Source organism: Anas platyrhynchos, chromosome 11, assembly GCF_047663525.1.
Source record: "Anas platyrhynchos isolate ZD024472 breed Pekin duck chromosome 11, IASCAAS_PekinDuck_T2T, whole genome shotgun sequence".
Classification (NCBI taxonomy): domain Eukaryota; kingdom Metazoa; phylum Chordata; class Aves; order Anseriformes; family Anatidae; genus Anas; species Anas platyrhynchos.
This window is the reverse complement of record NC_092597.1, coordinates 18,491,352-18,510,060: the sequence shown is the minus strand read 5'-3', so window position 1 is coordinate 18,510,060 and position 18,709 is coordinate 18,491,352. Positions and strand designations below refer to the sequence as shown.

The 18,709-nt window shown below is 40.5% G+C and overlaps 2 long non-coding RNA genes across 7 annotated transcripts; one reads left to right on the top strand and one right to left on the bottom strand.

Moving 5' to 3' along the window:
- Positions 1 to 5,712: 5,712 nt before the first annotated feature.
- LOC106016267 (uncharacterized) lies at positions 5,713 to 15,636 on the bottom strand. 6 transcript variants are annotated; one of them, XR_005268684.2, is made up of 4 exons: positions 15,282 to 15,636; positions 14,531 to 15,163; positions 8,552 to 8,692; positions 5,713 to 6,333 (listed from the first exon to the last, which is right to left on the bottom strand). It is a non-coding gene; the product is annotated as an uncharacterized lncRNA (long non-coding RNA). The 6 variants fall into 6 exon arrangements; XR_002400889.4 differs by lacking the exon at positions 5,713 to 6,333 and adding an exon at positions 6,364 to 8,136; XR_001188846.5 differs by lacking the exons at positions 5,713 to 6,333; positions 8,552 to 8,692 and adding exons at positions 11,803 to 12,392; positions 12,903 to 13,029 and having other exon boundaries at positions 15,282 to 15,635.
- An 11-nt stretch (positions 15,637 to 15,647) lies between these two features.
- LOC110352239 (uncharacterized) lies at positions 15,648 to 18,285 on the top strand. Its single transcript, XR_002400890.4, has 2 exons — positions 15,648 to 15,807; positions 17,043 to 18,285. It is a non-coding gene; the product is annotated as an uncharacterized lncRNA (long non-coding RNA).
- Positions 18,286 to 18,709: the final 424 nt, after the last annotated feature.

The window sequence follows — 18,709 nt, the reverse complement described above, 5'->3', positions numbered from 1 at the left end:
ATCTCGTTAATAGCATAATGTAAATAGTCACAGTGGATTTTTCACTCCAGCTTTCCCCAGATATAGGAGATGACGAAAACACTGTGGCAAAAGGCCCAGAGGGATATGCTCTTATCTCACATAATGGAGAGCTTGTGCCGGACCTGGTGATGTGAGCAGGGGTATGGTTAGAGATGGGGACAGAAACTAATCCCAAACAGCAAGTGGGAGCAAGCAGGCATGATCTCTGTGAGTGCTGGCTCTGCTTCAAAAAGAAAATCCTCAAAGATTAAAACAGAATTTAAAAGATCAAGTGGCAAAAGTTCTTCTTCCATTTTGGGTGGCTTCACAAAACAGGAGAGAAGTTGGGCAGATCCTCACCTGCTGCAGCTACAGCCCGTATAAAGATACTTGTTGCAGGACATGGACAAGCCTTTTGCTTCGGGGCCAGGAAGAAACACGTCTGTGGAGCAGGTCACTTCTGGATCTACCCCTGCATCTTCTGGATCTGGCTCAGCCCTGGCCTGGAACAGGGTCTGAAATGCAGCAGGTCCTGGTGTGGGCAGGGCTATTTGGGCTCTGCCCTCAGATACAAAGAATAACCTTTCTGCCAGCTGCGACCATTTAAACTCAAATTTTGTGCTCAGAGTCTTCATTACTTTAAAGAAGAAATCAGTATTGGACCAGATTCTGAGGAATAACATTGACTCAGGATTTGTAATACAAACCGTAGCCTTGTGCTGCCCCATGGGGCATTTATTCAAGCTTTGCCCTCAAAACGGGTCATCAAACCCCCGTCCCAAGGTATTTCTATTTGCTTTCAATTACAAATGAACATTGTATAAGGACCCCAGTTTGCCTTGAAGTAATTGATTTATCACTTAATAACACCCTTGCTGAGATGGGGTGAGAGGAGGCAGAGCCTGAGCAATGGTTCTGTTCTGCCGTCAGTATAAATTAGAGCTAAAGACATTACTCTTTAACCACAAGCATTGGGGTTTGTGGTTGTTGTTCTTGTTTTCCAAATGAAATTTTCAGCTGACAAAAGTTTTTTTTTTGCACAAAGGATTCTTTCCTGTTGAGGGTTTCCTTCCACGCAGTTTTCGCAGCCTTGCTGCCCTCTGCATCTCCTGCAGGCAGCACCGTGTGGGGGGAGAGAGGGTCAAATGACAGAAAAGAGAGATTTTTGCTTTCTGCTCTATAAATTGCAACATACAATTGAAGATGATAATTATAGAGAAAGGATCACCAATTTACACACCACTTTCTGAAAAAGAAATGAAGTTTCAGTAGACCCAGTGAAAAGAAAAATTAAAATTGAAGAAATTTGTTCTACTTGTTTTATTGGAGAGGAGAAGAGAGAGCTGACTTTTGAGAAGCCCACATAAATTGAAGACTTGATAGTGCCTGAGTTTACCCAGCCCAAGACTCAAAGGTGGCATCAAGCAGCCTGGGATTTCTTTGGGCTGAACAGGAAAAAAGAACCCAAACTCTATAAAGTAATATAACCCAGTGCTTATGGGGTTAACTTACTATGGCATAAAGAATTATAGGGGGGAGAAAGATTTATTTATAAATTAACATTTTTATACACACATACGCATAAACTCATTAAATTGCTAGAATGTATACCAGGAACATTTAATACATTCTTCAACTGCAGAGAAATTTCTGTTCAGCTCACGAATTCATCACCAGTGAGAGATAATGAGCTTTTTGCTGTAGGATGTAGCTCCTGGTGAAGGAGAAACTAGAAAACCACACTCTTCTTGATATTAAGGCTAGACCAAGAAGTGGAAAATGGAGTTAACCCCTGTCGTTTTTGCTAGGTATGCCTATAACAAAGCATACTAAAATTACTGTAAAGAGGTAAAGGCATTTTAAGCAGAAACTAAAACACAGAACTGACATATTTCATTACTATTAAAGAAGAATTTGTCCTAAGCAAAACTTTTCTAACATTTTGTTAGACCTTTTGTACTCACAGTCTCTTTGGTCTGGAAGAACAGAGTAAGAAAATCTTGGGAATATCTTTCAAAAAAATGTATCCTAGAAATTATTTACATATCCATTTACCGTTGTTGCACAGTATATTTGGACTAATTTATTCCAATATCTACACAATTCACTTGTATTAATATTATTTCTTTATTTTTATCATGATTCAGTTCACACTGGTCTTACAAATAATTCCTCAAAATATTCACCCCACCTTCCATTTGCTCTTGCATGGAAAACATTATTTGTTAATAAAGATGCTTTATTATGTCAGTGAGTGATTTGGTACTCTGAAAAAGGAAACACAGACCTTATTCATTTTTTCCCTCTTGTTGGTGAGAGATTTTCTTTTCTTTCTTTCTTTCTTCTGTTTTTTTTTTTTTTTTTTTTTTTTGAAGTTCCATATGTTCTTAAAGACACTTCACAGAATAATTGAGCATTTCCCTCTCTGTACTAATACGACAGTCATTTCAAACCTATGAAGTTGAAGGAGAAGCTCCAATCTTTTATGAGCTGCTGAAGAATGCACTGTGCCATCCAACATCAAACATTCAGTAAAAAACATAATTAAACCATTTTCTAAGTAATAGTAATGATCTCTTGTATTTTCCTAGATGCTTTCATCCCTGCAAGTACTATATCTGAGAACTTGCAGGCCTTCTCCTGTCTTTCTTTCTCAATAGAAATTAAAAAAACAAAACAAAACAAACAAAACACTTGCTTTGATGTGATAATTTATCCATTATTTATTTATTTTTATTTTAATTTAATTTTCTAAATATTTATTAATGGAATAATTTTTAAAAATCATGGCTGGGTCATCTGTATGTACGTGCATGAATATATGCCCAGGCTAGAATTTCTTTTCCTGGCTGTTGAAGGGCATCAGTCTCTTCATGGCACTCTGCAGCTCTCCTGGACTAAAGGCCACTTTATCAGATGAAATAAAAGATGTGTTTCTTCCACATTTTCTTCTCCATATTTTGCAAAATTATGCAAAAACCCTCCAGACCTGCAACATTTTTTTGTTTTGTGTTTTTTTTTTTTTTTTTTTCCCAGAACAGGAGGCCTCCCTTTCTCTCTCTCTCTCTCTCTCTCTCTCTCTCTCTCTTTTTTTTTTTTTTCTTTAAATTAACACATCTTCAGGGACAAGGCTGTGAGTGCTCTCTGAAGAGCCTTGACTGCAGACAGAAGCCCTGAAAGGCGTAGGTGGGCAGCAAGGCGAGCGTCACCGCATCCGCACTTCGTGTTGGTAGCCAGCCCACACGCCGGTGGCATCTGTTCATCTCTTCATTTAAGCTTTTCTCTCCCTGCAGTCCTGGGAGAATGATGCCTTAATGCAAGCAGACCCAGAAAATCAATATAAAGTGTGCCCCCTTCTATTTTATTTATTCCTTTGCTTTTATCTTTTTTAAGGGAAGAAAAAAAAAATCTTTCTTGCTTGTTCATCCCTTGTGAGGGATTTTAAGGTAATCTTTCATCAGCTTTCCTTACAACCACAAGAAAAAAAAATCTCTCTCTCTCATTCTTACTTCAGGCAACTGAAGCATGAAATGGGAAATCTCATCCACAGTGGAGATCAAATGTGTCACCTTATTTATTAATTTCATGATCAGCTGAAAACTTTGATTCAGTGGACAACACCAGCCAGAGTGTTTTTGATAAAAAGCAAGAATAAGAACTAGTCCTGGAGAGGTTGCTGAGGATTTCCTTTTGATTATTTACATGGAGATTCAATGACAAATATTGTTTAAAATTAAGAAAGAAAGAAAATGAACAAAACCAGAAACCCTTGTGTTTTCCCTTCCTCTGCCTCTCATCATGGCTTTGGCCACATCATATACAGTCCTAGGCCTTGATTTGCACATTTTGTAGGGGTGTAGCTTGGTTTTATGTGACCTTAAGTTTGATTTAGCTAAGCTGATGTCATGGCATAGTGTTTTCAGACCCTGAAGTCCTAGCTTCAAGGTGTCACTGAAATAGTAGGAACATAATTTAAATATTTGCAGTGCTCACATAGTGCATTGAGCTCTCAGGCACTGTGGAAACGTCTGGTATTTTCTTTGTAAAAAGTATTTGCATGTATTTGAACATTTAAAATCTTGCAAAAAGAGAAGAAGGGGACATACTAGAAAAGGAATTTTGTTTTAAAACTAAATGCCTCTGGAATGAATATTAGTAACTTTAATAAAAACATCTTCAGCCTCGCTGGGACTTATAAACCCCTTATTACTTGATATCTACACATTGTGGCTTAAAGATAGTGGTCTACTAATGTTGAGACATAACATCCACCCGAGTAAATTTCCCATTTTTCTGAGAACGACTGTAGTAAGAATTTTAAACACGTAATTATAATCTCTGTAGTTTGACACCATTAGCACAGCACCTAATTGTACCCGTGCACTGATCCTAGCGCCAAGGTCCTGGCAAAACAACAGCCTTATGAGAGAAAAGAGAATTAGCAGGTACAGCTTTGTGTGGAATAGAAAAGATCACTGAAGCACAAAATTAAGATACCTTATTACCATGAAGAAATCTCCAGTGAGACCTCTGAGCAATAGCCAAAGTTTACTGGGAAGATATTTATTAGAAAGGTGGCCTCACATTTTATTGAGCTGGATTTGGTAAATAGAACATGTAAAGACTATCTTTCAAAATCTACATTTTCCTGTTTTCCAGCGCAAGCATAAGGCACCTTACACATGGAACCAGCATGATATAAATCATTCAAAATTTGCAAAAATGCTCGAACTTGCAGGAGCAAGTGAAGGAGATCCCTATGTAACATTGAAACCTGAGGTCTCAGATACAAAATCAGAAGAATTGTAAAGGCAGAGAGACCCTACCAGGGGCAGACATCAGCATAAGTGGATAGCATGTCCTGTTATGATATCCCCCCACTTTAAGAAGGATGCTGAAAAAATAGAGGGTTCAGAAAATATGTGAAGTTAGAATAACCTATTACCTGTCCAAAAATAGTAATAATAAAGACATCTCATCTGTTTAGTGCCTTGCTGATGAACTTAGAGGGCAAGGTATCATCATCTCCAATAGCTGCAGAAGGAAGCAAAAATCAGAAATGAGGGCTCTTCAGTGTTGCAAGCAAGAGCAGAGCAAAATCAAATAGCTAAGAGCTGAATTTGGATCTGTCTGCACTCTGACTAAGAGATGGCTGTTAAACAATGTGGCCACTAGCAACATTTCCCCCGGGTCATTAGTAGATTATCTAGTGATGGATATGTTTTAATTAAGCGTGGACACAGCTTCCAAACCTCTGATCTTCATCCAGATGTTAATTCAGAGATGTATTCTGGTCTGTTCTATGCAGGAGAATTGACCAAGATGATCTGAACAGTCCCTCCTGGTACAATAATCCATGAGTCTTATCAATAATTTACACCATGGCTCCAGACTTCACCATGGAATCATACAGGCAAAGGATGTGATGAAGAGGAACAAATCCAGCCCTGATCTTTGTTGAAAGCTGCCCTTTTAAGTGGGATTGCACATAATGGTTGATTCACCCAGCCCCCCTCCTCGGGCCACCATTTAATCATCTAGAGGGAAAACACAGACTGACATTAGGGATGTGCACATATGCAAACCAACCTGTTTTATTACTATGAAGCAATTAAGCTCATAGGTACAAAACAATTATGCTTTTAAGTTTGCTTCTTTCCTTAAAGAGAAGCCTGTGGCATTTAAAAATGCATGTTTATAATTGGGATGCAGTTGTTTGTTTGTGATGTTTAATGGATGTGGGGCCAGCGGGTTAACCGTGCTGCTAGATGGATTTACAGTAGACATCAAAAAGAGCATGAATGAGTCCCAGTTTGACAGCTTGTAGATAAACTGTAGATGGGAGACATAATTTATATGTATTTTAAAAATTCAACAACAACAGCAAATAATTCAAGGGACTCTAGCCAGCTGGTCTTCCTTCTAAAACTGAATATGGAAAGCAGGGAGACTTTGCACAGCAATGATGACACGCAGAAGCCTTCTATATAAATTTACACATTTATCAAGTCTTTGTGGAATAATAAGCTACAATCTAGCCAGCCTGGGGCAGCCTGCTGTAATTGTTATGATTCGTTTTCCAGATACAGTACAAATTCCTTGGTAATCTTTCCTGAATTTTAATAAGGGGAAGGGAAGACTTAATTAAAGAGGCCTTTGTGCTGTTCTATAGCGACTGCCATCTGCAAGTGCTTCAGTTCGGTGTCTTATCTCCATCGTGCAGCCCGCAGTTTCGCCTTTGTAGACAGAGGTGGTAACTTAGGCTCAAGGAGCGAAAGAGCCAAGCAGCGTGTTTTCGGGGAGCCTGCACCACTCCAGCATCTTCAGTGGCTGCTGCGGAGAGGCAAGGACACAGCCCTTTGATCTCCTCTGCTGCATTACAGGCTGCTTAATAGCATTTATTCCAAGATAAATTAGGGAATACACGGTTTACATATGAAAGAGGCACGAACCTTTCTTTTTTTTCAAGGGGTATGTACAACACAATTGACTTCTATCAGGCATAGGCTCTGGTGTCAATAGGGCCTTTTATACATTAAGCCAAATAGGCTTTTATTTTTGCAACAATGAAATGAGCAAATGTATCTTCCCAGTAGCTCACTGGCACATCCCAGAAGACAGAAAATAAGAGGTGAGATTCTCAGCTACAGCTGTATATAGAAAAGGTTTAGGATTTATTTGGAAATAAATCCCCCTCTCTCATTTTGGGGGAATAAGAAACATTTATAACAGAGCTTGTAATTAAGCATGGCTGCCCAGTTTACAAGACCCTGAAAATCCAGATAAGATGACAGATATGCTCACAAATGTGACCTGGAAACTGGCTTGGGTTTCAGAGCGGATTACATCTAACAACAGACAACAAGAACTCCAGAAACCACGTCCTTGGCTGGATGCAACAAGAGCAAGCGCCAGGGACACCTTATAGAGCCCTTGCTCCCTCCTTTCCTGCTATTAGGTTTCTGAGCTTGTGATGGGTTTTGGACATCTAGGTGTACGGATATTAGATGGTCTTAACGTGAGGTATGGAGGTAGCAGGCATTGAGATAAAATGGTGAGGATACTTATGGCTCATTCAGAGACATATTTTACAGTTCAGGTCTGTCTTTAACCAACAGATGACAATGTGGACTAAGTCTTTTCCACCTGCATTCACGGCCAGGATACTTCAAATTTTCAGTGAATTCAAATCAGTCATTTGAAGCACAGGTGAAATAGAGTCAATACCTGCAGAAACCTCCAGGGCAGGACCATTTGGTGCAGATTGTGCCTCCTTTGCAGTGAGATGGAGAACTTATTTAAATTTTCTTAGGAAAAGAACTAAGCAAAGCTCAGTTAGAGGATTCTGCTGATTTCAGCAGCCTGGTGAGAAAGGGCATCCGTCAGTCTTATGGCCAAATCACAAGACAGGTGGGATTTTAAAGATAAAAATAAATAGCTGGAACTCCACCTAGTTACACACAGAAAACTGTGAAAGGGCTTGCTTTGATCAGCAACTTTGACATATGTTACAGAAGGTATTAACGTGTTTCCTCAAAATAATTTTACCGGGAAAAACGCAAATGTATATAATTTTATGCACATTTTGCTATAAGGATTTAAAATCATGGCTATTGTCTCCTTCTCCCTGTTCTGTTTAAGGAAGTCTAGTACAGTTAGGAAAGCTTTGCTATTTGCTCTTTGCTTTCTTTCCTACACCTCTCTCCCCTGTTTATCTACCCTAGGTACCTATGGGCTGAGGAGCTGCTATGGCCCCAGTCCTGCTGTCCAGGTGGGAATCCTCAGCACCTGGATTGCGCTTGCATTGGGAGAGCTTTGCTTCCATGTTGGTCCCCCACAGGAGCAACCAGGACACTAATTATAGATCAGTTAATGTGGTGACTGGAGAACCAAAAAGGAATCACTAGACAACATCCACTCCATTTAAACCTGTCCTTAATATGTGTGTTTGAAGAAGTGTCTTGGAGCTTTCTGCCTTCTGCTGCACCTTGATATGAACACCCAGGGTTCCCCTCAGGAGGAGAAAACAGCAGCAGCAGACCCAGCAGTGGGGGTTTCATTATTTCCTTTCTGTACATAGACAGTACGTGTGGCACGATGCTGCTGCATTAGCTGGTGGGTGGACAAAAGCCTAAACTGCGGACAGAGAGAGTAATTTGTTTAAGAAAATAAGGATCTCATTTTCTTCTCTTTTTTTTTTTTTTTTTCATTTTCATTTGCATCAGAACCTATTCAAGCAAACAACTTTTTTACTACTCCTAAATGCATTCAGTCTGTATTTTATTATTATCACACGTTTGCGTCCTTCCAGCTCTGTTAAGATAGATCAAAACAATACAGGAGCTTATGTTACTGTCAGATTTAATGTGCCGACCTCCTTATATCCCCCAAAGCCTTTTCAGATGCAGAGCTACATTTAAGCAAGCAATTAATCACTGCATACCTCTTCCAATGCAAACACAATTTGTTGGCAATTTAAACTGCAATTCCAGCTCTTTTGAAGTTTCCCTTCCGAGCTAAGGCTTGTGCAAATTTTGATCTTAGGCAGTACCTGTCAAATCATCAGAAGGCACTGGGGAGCCTCTACGTGTCAGGAAGGATCTCCAGTTCTTCACTCATCTCAGTGGAGGTCAGGGACCAGGCAAATTCAGTCACACATATCTGTACATGGCAACCAGTGGACTAAAACCTCCTTAAAAAAAAAAAAAAAAAAAGCAAAAAAAAACAAACCACAAACAACAACAAAAAAAAACACTTTAAACATGGTGTCTCAGCTAGCCAGATGCAGCCTTCCTATAAAAACGGGAGCAGAATATTTAATTAAATCTATGATGCTCTGAAACAGTAAGCAAGAGGGTGTGCTTGGGGAGGGAGAGGTGAAGTGAAATTCAAGTGCCTTTCTGAAGAGATGGGTTATCTGTAGTTCAGCTGTCATGCTGGCTGCAGACAGGACTGTTCCTGCACACCCGGAGCCCTGACAGAGCTGGGAAATACTCACACTGGGGCTGGGGGCAAAATATGTCTTTCCACTGGAGCACTACAGGAGGTACGATGGCTTGTCATGCTGTAAATCGTCTTCACTGTGTGATAGATCACCTGCTCCTAACCCAACAGGAGGCACTAGGGCCCGCGGACAGCAGACCCCATAAATACACAGAGGAAATTCAGAGGGTTAACACAGCGCTTGTTGTGTTGATTTTTGAAGGAGGGCATATAATTCATCACTTGGGGGCAATCATGAGAGGGATATTTAAATTACTCTGAGAGCACAGAGCACATAAATAATAATGAACAGAATAAAATGCAAATGGCCTGGAAGGAATCTATAGTCATGAATGAAATCAGCCCTCTGATCCTAATTGAAATGAAAATGAGATGCATATTCAATATGTACTTAATAGAATATACACAATATGAGCATCCCGAGCTAATGAACAAGACTTTTCAATCACACAGATACATACGGCAGGCACCCCTCCTAGGGAGAGAATGCCAACAGAGGCACCCAGCCCCACCATACCTGCACGCATAGCTACGTACATATACACATGCATATAGTATAATGGAAACTATGAACTTTTAACCAACCGGTGCTAGATCACAACTGCAAGCCTTCATGAAAAGGCCAGCTGTGGTTTTTGAACATCTTTGAGGCAGGTATTTTGCATATCTTTCCGATATTTATTGGAAGGCTTTGTTTGTGTCAGAAATAACACGGGCCAGGGCTTTATTCTGCTTCACATTGTGTCATTTTACAGTAATTGATTGGGTGCTCACGTGCTAATTGGTCTGGCTGGTTTCTCAGTTGCCTTTTATTGGAGATCACTGACCTACGCAGAGCAATGGGAGCTGCTGCCCTTTGAATCTAATTACAAGGAATCAAATTATTTCCTGACACAGGCTGGAGTTGGGGATGTCACATCTCAGCAGATGTGCACTCTTGCGAGGATGCCTTACTTGACATGTTCAACACCATCACACTCCCTTGAAATAAGAAAAGAGCTGCCTTTTTAAAGCAGATTTGTAGTGTTCTGAGTCTTGGAAGAATCACCATGCTGTCCACCACAAATACCAACTCCTCACCCAACAAAAAAAGCATTAGACATATCCTACTCCCAGGCTAAAATCCCAAAGCCTGATAGTCCCAGCTTGCAATTCTGCCACTGCCCACCTCGGAGGTGTCTCTCACAACCTCTGTGCTTCAGTTTCCTCATCTCCACCTCACATTTCTCCTTTTTTAACATTGCAATGGGGTTTTGAAAATGTTCTGTGCTAAATCCTAAGAGTACCTAACAGTTAAACAGATTGAACCTAGTTTATTGCTTTGCAAAGCAAATGTCATCTGTATTGAATTTCTTTCCTCATATGCTAATGAAATGCTCCTCTGATTTTTTTTTCCCCATTTCTGTGGAGGCAGTGTTGTTGGGAAAGCAGCTGAACACAATAAATTAAGGGCTGAGATTGCCTTTCTTGCTTTGGTGTCCAGCAGAAATGCTACTGCCTTGTCACTGCTGAGCCAGGGTCCCCGTGGATATCAGACTGAGGAGGTCTTCATCTCAGACCTGGAAGAGTCATTATTTGTCTCCACTTAGGATAGAGGTGTTCAATGAAAGCAAAAAAAAAAAAAAGGAAGTTTCATTATTTCTTACATTGTATGTATAAAATATTGTGGCTGCAGTGGTCCTGGCTGAGCTGCTCCTGCTCCCCATGCTCCATTGCTCTTCCCAGTCTCAGCTGAGGCATCCCCTTTCTCAGAAGTGAACATGACCATTTGGGAGGCCCCTTGGCCAAAAGCAGTGCATAGAGCCAGCTGAGTAATTGTTCCAGTTATATGACTTTCTCTTCCAGCAGATGGTTCTCTATAGCTGTTCCTTTGTAATTTTGCTCTTCGTGTATTGACTCCAGTCAGTGGGGAGCCAAGAAAATTGGAAATGTTGACATGATGGATCTATCCTTGTCACCTGGCCTGGATTCTCTCACCCTGCTTGCCCAGAACCGGAGTGCTGGGTTCCAGACCTTTTTCCCAAGGATCCTACAGACTCTGCTTCTTCAGGAAGGTGGCTGTGAGTCATAAGCAATAAGCTAGTAAGAACTTGAATCTATCCTAGGCTACTGCTGCCAGGTACAACAGATGCTATCCATTAGATTTTACTTTCCCAGAAATTCCTCTGATTCATAAAACATTCAGGACTGTGGGCCTCTATTTGGTCCACTCCTGCTCCCCCACTGTGTAGGCTTTGGCAGTGGAAAAGGGTATGAATGATTGTGGAGCAGGTCTTCTTCTCTAATACTTTGGTTGGCCAGAGCAGTATTTCCTATCTGTGGGCCTCTGATCCTGGGGAGTCTTTAATGCATTGGGAAGTGATTTTCCACATGAGAAGAAAGAAAAGAAAAAAAAAAAAAAAAAAGGAGATTTAAAACTATATACATGAACACCCATGGATGCAAAACAAAAAATTGAGAAGAATGAATTCAAGAGCATTCAAAGTTCAGTCTTCTTTTAGGTTTTTACAAATGAAAACTCATGTAGCTACACTGCATCACAGTGTATTTGGATTTTTTTTCTTTATATTTCTTTTTCTGGATTAGGCAATCCTTCAGTTGAAAAGGTCAGGAAACTCCGAGCTGCAGAGATCAAGAAATTCCTCCTGCTGTCTTCCCTGTGGAGCAGTGCTCCAGGGCAGATGTTTGTCCCTGGGTATTCACGACGGCTCTCAGCACATCCCTTAGTACTGACATGAGACAGACGAGTATTACATGGATTAATCTGGAGCACACATTATTGCTGCTGCCCCTGGCAGGAGAAAGTGCAAGCACATGCTGAGCTCAGTGCTGGGAACTCAGTGTCACAGTTTGCAAGGAGGGTAGGTACATCCCTGACATGGTGGGTGATGATGGAGCTGAGATCAGATTTGAAAACCTGAACCTACACCTCATATACCAAATAGGCACCACTGCTAATGCTAGAAGATACCAAGGGTGAACCAAGAGTGACGTGAGAATGGTTTCACATCAATAAAATGACTATTCAACTGAACTCTCTTTTTTGGAATATCAAATGTTCGTATGCAATAATACATCAGTAAGATACATCTGTTTCTAAACTTACCCATGCTATTTAGAATATGAGCAGGAATCATTCACGTAGGACTCACAGACTGATGACAAGACAATACTGGAAGCTTGAGGAAAAACTCCTACAATTTAAACTGATCCAGAGAAGTAAAGTATTCAGGATCAATCTCTCACCCTCTTCTCCACCAAGTTGTCCTCACCTTCTAGTAGCAGACTTCTTCCCTACTGCAAAGTCATCCTCATCTCTTGAAAGACTGTTGCATTGTCAGTATCAAGATGAGTTCAGTACTTGCTATGCTGGTTTCATTTTTTTTCCCCTAAGCAGAATAGATTTTATTTTTAAAAGTGAAATTACCAGATGGGAAGCTAATTTAATAAGCTGATAATATCTGTTCATTTTAATTAGAAGACTGCACATAGAGCTGTTTGCTTGAATTACAACCCGAACACAACTGAAATATTACAAAATTGCCAGATTTGATTTTTTTTCTCCAAGCAGGAACTTGAAAGTACTTTAATTTATTTAAAAATGCATTGGAGAAGATAATATTTCATCTACAAGGGCATACTTGAAAAAGACTGACTCAGGCACTCAGAGACTTGGAAAATGACACAGGTAAAAGCTATTGAGTTGATATACAGTGAGGACCACCAAATAAAAAGAAGCATAAAATCTGCAAGTAAACAGACCAGTTTTGCCATCTAAACCTTTGTTACTTATCTATAAAACACGGGCAGAATGCTTCTGCGATTCACAACACAGAGCTTATTTTAATATTCTGCTCTCTCTACACATATATTCCACGAATGGGAGAACTGGGCTTTACCTTTGTATTCTCAAAGTGTTTGCATCAGAAAAACAGCTCACAGAAATCAGACTGACTGGAAATAAATGCAGAGTTCATGGAAGGAGAAATGCAGATCCACAGATGTATGATAAAAATCAAGATGTATCTGCAAGAGAGAATACTATGTAGACCCCCAAATGTAAGAGGGTATTCTGCTTTTAAATGTACCTACTTCCTAACTCTGTTTCCACTAGAGGAAATAAATTATTTTTAAAATTCCATTTTTATCCATGGAGCAATCTCAGAAACATTAATGAGCAGGAAATGTTGTCTGATAGTAATGCGGTTAAGAAGCACATTACTTTATAATCATTTTACTTGGGTTCAGATTAAGACTTTAAGTCCCAGAAGAAATGATTTCTCACTTTTTTTTTCGGTTAGAGATTGTGTACTTAGGCCAATTCAGATTGGAGATAATCCCAGCTTTATTTTACACAGGGAAAAGGTTAAGGTAGAACACGTCATGGGAAAATATTGCATAAAGATGCATCTGACTTTGTATTATCTGTGAAGAGAGAGGAGATGTGAGCTACAGAGAAGATGGTGATTTATCTAAAGGAAAAGGGAGAAAGGGAAATTTTCCTTGCTTCTAGAAGAAAAAAAAAAACGGATTTCTTTTTCCCCTCCCATACCACCCCATATACATGAAGTAGTCAATGTGAAAAGAGTTCTTCAGCTGCTTCAGCATGGACGTCTGCTCCACCAGCTTTCTTAGTTTTTCTTTGCAAAGTCCACGAAGATTGTGTTCCTCTCCCTGCTGCTACACCACTGCAACCAGTGTGGGTTTCAAGCCATACTGATTCTTCACATGAACCAGAGGCAAATCTTAGGGTTCATTCCTTCTTTTTTGTGCTACTAATTCAATCATAGCAAGCAAAAAAGCATTGCCTACCCCTGCCATCATTACAGCCCCATCACTTAACCTTGGAAAAAGGCTTGCATGAAAAAAAAATAATCCTGGGAATAACTGAAAATCTAGGACCAAAAAGCCTGAATGACTTCCTTTTAAACATGACAGAAAGCTATTGGGAAACACTATAAGATAAATATCCATCCACTCATGGTTAAATTTCAAATGAACATGATCTAACTAATCAATTGTTGTTTATTTAACATGCTCTAACTACTCAAGTAAATCTAAATTAATGGCATGAGTAATTGGATTCATTTAAGACCTTGTATTTCCTCTCCTTGTGCTCTGCAGCTCACTGCTGCTTAAATGGAAGCAGCCAAGCCATTTTGTTCTGCAGGCCACACAGCTGATACTCTGATCACCAAAATCAGGGGCCCAGCTGCCCTTTTCAGCATTAGTCAAACATGAGCTCAGCATCTCCTACATGACATACCTTGTGATTAAACCTGCCAGATAACTCTGAGCTCCAGAACAACTCACAGCTGAGATTTTTAGCAAAAAAGAATCAGGTGTACATAAGAGAAACGAGCCAGGGTTGTTCCCACTGATGCTTTCTACCTCAAGGCCTACTGTCCCTTCTTTAATGTCCAGTGACCTGCTCTCCCACAGCTCTCCTCCCAACATACATCCCAACACCTTTATCCCTTCCCACGAACCACGTGCTGTGATGGGTCTGAATGTGCACAGTGCCTACCCGGCTGATGGACTGATGTAGAAGTTTTCCACTCTTTTCTAGGGAGCTGGTTCTGCAATATTCTTGACAACACAGCACACCTTCGTCCTTCACCGCACAGCAGGGGATGTGTGCTGCTCCTTGTCTCAGGTACACACATGCTCTAAGCACGTTTGTATTGCAGTATTTAAGATGTTTTTTTAACCTCTCCCTTTCTGAAAAGCCAGGACTTGGGAGGGAATTTTCCACTTGCAGCTTGCTAATGGCTGGTTTCAAGAATCACTTCTCTTGTTTAAGCTGCAGCAGCTGCTCAGGTCAGCCCTTCCCTGTCAATGCTTTTCTGCCACACTTGTAGATGAGATTTTACAGACCTTCTTCCATCAGTGGCCTCCACTCTTTGCTTTGTGGTCCTTGACACTCCTTTCATCTGACAGCTTCTCAAAACAGCAACAGGGAGCCCTCCGCAAGCTGCTTTGTACAGCTGCTCCGTCCTCTCTCTCAGCTGAAAGCAAGCAGACTCCAGGCATTCACCTCAACTCCAATCCATACGAGAGGGGTAAAATCTCCTTGCTCTTTTACCTGCTGCTGCTCTAAATGATCTCCCGCAGGTCTGGGCTAGCTGTGGGTAGCACTTCTGGTCCAACACAAGATAGTCTGATATTAGAAATAGGAAAGTTTTAAGTATTATTTACAGCTTTAAGTATTCTACGGCAATCAGGGGTAAAGGTAAGAGTAGGGCAGCACTTAACTGAACATTAAACAAGCTGCCCACCTCTCCTCTGCTGCTCCTCTATCTGTTTAGGCTCCCCGGCAGGTTTCAGCTGAGCCTGGAGGCACCTTCACCCAAGGAAAGCTGCTTGGTGTAGGGACAGCAGCACAGACCCTCTCTGACCTATACTACAGGAGGAACACAACTCACCACATAACCTGGCTCCCTAAATACACTGTGGCACCTCTTCCTGAGCCTTGACTGCAAAAATGAATTCCTTCCCCTAATGCTGATGGGCATCAGCTGCTGGAAATCAGGCTTCTTTCTGTTCTCCTGGAAGTGAGGACAGAGAGGAGACCTTCTCCACAGCAGACACCTTGGCATCATTTAATCCAGGCCTGGGGTTTCAGATGAGCCTGTAATCCAGTTATTCAATTAGTAATCAAGAAAGACTGCACTCTTCTTCCATCTTATCACAAGGAAGGCTGGTGCCTCCTGTGGCAGCTCTATTTATAGCTCCCTTACTCCCCTTCCCCTCTCTCACAGGCATGCAAGAGATTGAAAGCTGGGGTCTCCTGCATAGGGAAGGGTAAATATTTGGGTAGGAGATATGGGGTTTTGCCAATGCTATGTCACAATTCATAGCATTTCTGCGACTATGTCTGGAGGCTGCTTTTTCTCTCTATTTTTTTTACACAATAGACTTTTTTTTTAATGGAAACAAAATAGTTTTTGCCTAAAATACTGAAGTTTTAGTAAGGTGATTTGGATCCAAAAGGGAGGGAAAATGTTATTTCTACCAAAATATTTCTGGGAGAGAACAACTGCCTTCTGGACTCTCCCTAAACATATCTGTGTTCTCTATATTTTAGCTAAAATTTCTGCTGGGATAATGCAGGTTTCCTGAGGCCCTTTACCCCTTAACCCATCTGCATGGGTAGAGTAACTCATGTGAGGATGGACAGGCAGTAGAGCAGGACAAGGTATCCTGGACCAGGAGCAAACTGTTATGAGAGCAGCTGATTTCCTAACTTTGGCCATGCAATTGCTGACTCTGTTTCAGATTATTTTCCCTTTACTTTCTATAAGCACTAACAGGCTATAAATAAACCCACAAAAACTTACTGCCAGGGAAGGCTAAATGCCTCTTGCATTTAATGGTGTTTAGGACTTTCTTTTCATGCCAGATAAAATCACTGGGATGTTGGCTGTAACTAGTACTGCATTCTGCCATTCCTTTATTGGTTCAGTGAATGACCCTAGGGTGGATTTTGCAAGAGGCTGAAGGAACTGAGGGCCCAGCCTGACTTATTTTGTCCATTTGGCTGCCTATATTTACCTTAAAAATGTAAACTGAAAAAGTACTCTCTGATTTCAACATGTAGCCTACTGAGCAGTCTTCAGAACTAATGGAGTTATTTTTCTTTGGTCTCTTACCTGAAGTCATCCTTTAGCTTCTGGTCCATACAGCAGGCAAGAGATAGTGTTGAGAACACCTGAAAAGCAATTTTAAAGGCAGCAGCTGTTGAGGGCCTGCTTCTTCATTGCCCTCCCCTGAAAAGTTTCATGAAACGTTATTTGCTTTCCTTGAGCTGCTAAAGAAAGCATTAGACAAATTATGGTTCTGTGCAGAGGTGTGTACCTGCCCTAACCTCCCATGTCTCTGTGGTATCTGGAAATCTATTGACAAATTATTTCCTATCTGCCGTTCACAGTTGCTAGATTCATGGGATGAGAAAGTCTTTACTTATTTGCAGGGCAGAACTGTAGTCAACTAGATTAGAAAATGTTACTTTCTGATAGATTTTTTTTTTTCCCCTTTAGATGTCCAACAGAATGCTATACTGAGGTGCACTGAGAAAAAATAAATTCCACACCAGAGATATGATTTTTCTATTAACCCTCTAACCCCAAACTTCTTCAGGGACTTCTTCTTTTCCTACGAGTTTCTACAGAATTCCTCCATAAGAGCTGAAGAAGTTTGCAGAAATAAGTCGTTCATGTCAGTATTTCCTAATGCTTATAAAACTGTTCATTGTTTTTAAAAATTGATTCCTTTTAAATATATAATCAAGTTAGAGAGGAGATCTTTTGAAGCTTCAAGGATTATCTTGCAGAGCTGTTCATTACCGAGCTCTGGTAAAACTCCAGCCCTGTGTGTTTCCAGTACAAGCTTCCAGGAAAAAAAGGCTTCCCAGAGCTGGTATCACACACAGTACTCAGCAGAAAGCTGACGTTTAACAAGACTGGAACATCAAATAAAATTGTGTATTATAGACTGGACATTCACTGGCCTACACGGAGCAAGTACTTTGCAGCCACAGTTACCAGCAGAAAAACCCGCCTGTAAAACTGTCACTGGTACAGGCAGGGGCAAGGAGACAAGCATTGTTAATCAAACTTTCTGAAACATGAAAAGAATCAATTTAGTATGCAGCGAGTGTTGAAGACAGCTCTGAGCAGGAACATGCCTCCGTGCTCCAAAGGGAGACTTCCCACATTTTGATTGCACGAGTACTTGGAAGAGCAATATACAGAGCACTGCCATCAGGGTCGCATTTGCCATTTGCAATCAAACACAGCCTAATGCAACACTGCTCCTTGTTCTGTTATTTTTATTTATTTATTTTTTCCTCCATATGAAATTTTCTCTCCCTCAGTCTTCCTCTATTTATTGTATCCTTTCAGGCATTAATTTCATCACTGCTAAATATAATTTCCTACCAACTGAGATGGAATGACAGCCAGGCCAGGATTTACACTTCCAGTTTAATAAAACCAGTGAGAATGATTTTTAAATCAATGCAGGAAGGGAATTTCAAGGAACCCTGGGTTCATGGCCATGATTGCATAGGATGGAAGTAATAACTTTGATTTGCTTTGATGTGGAGAGTTTTCTCATGATTCTCACGCAACAACAGTTGTCCTGAAGTGCTGCTTTATAATGCCTAATCTAAAACCAGTGACTTTCACTAATGGTAGAACCACAGCTTAACAAGACTGTTCTTTCTTCTCTACCCAGAGCATTTCACTACCTTTTCCTTTGCAAATGTGCTTTCTTCTAAAATTTGTGGTTGATTCCAAAAAGGGTTTTACAGATACTTGGGTCAATGGGCAACTGTGTACGGTACAATTTATAATGATCACATACAAGCTATAAATTCAGGATCAGCAGTGCTGACAAAAAGGCACAGTAAATATTAAACCCATCTCCTCCCTGTTTTTGTTTCATAAAACTTTAAGACTTTTAGTAACTTCTTGTAAGAGACAAATAAAATTTGCTCCAGTACTCAGATGATTGATGTTTGCTGCCTAGGGCTTGGGATTTTATCCTGGAACCTGGGGAACTACTTAATTTCAAGATTGCTCATACCTATATCTAAATGTAATGATTCAAGATGGCTTTCAGAAAAAGGCCAAGGTAGCAATGACACCCTTAAATTCTGGGTATGAATGTGAGTAGCTTGTCATTTCAGAAGGCACCCAACAAA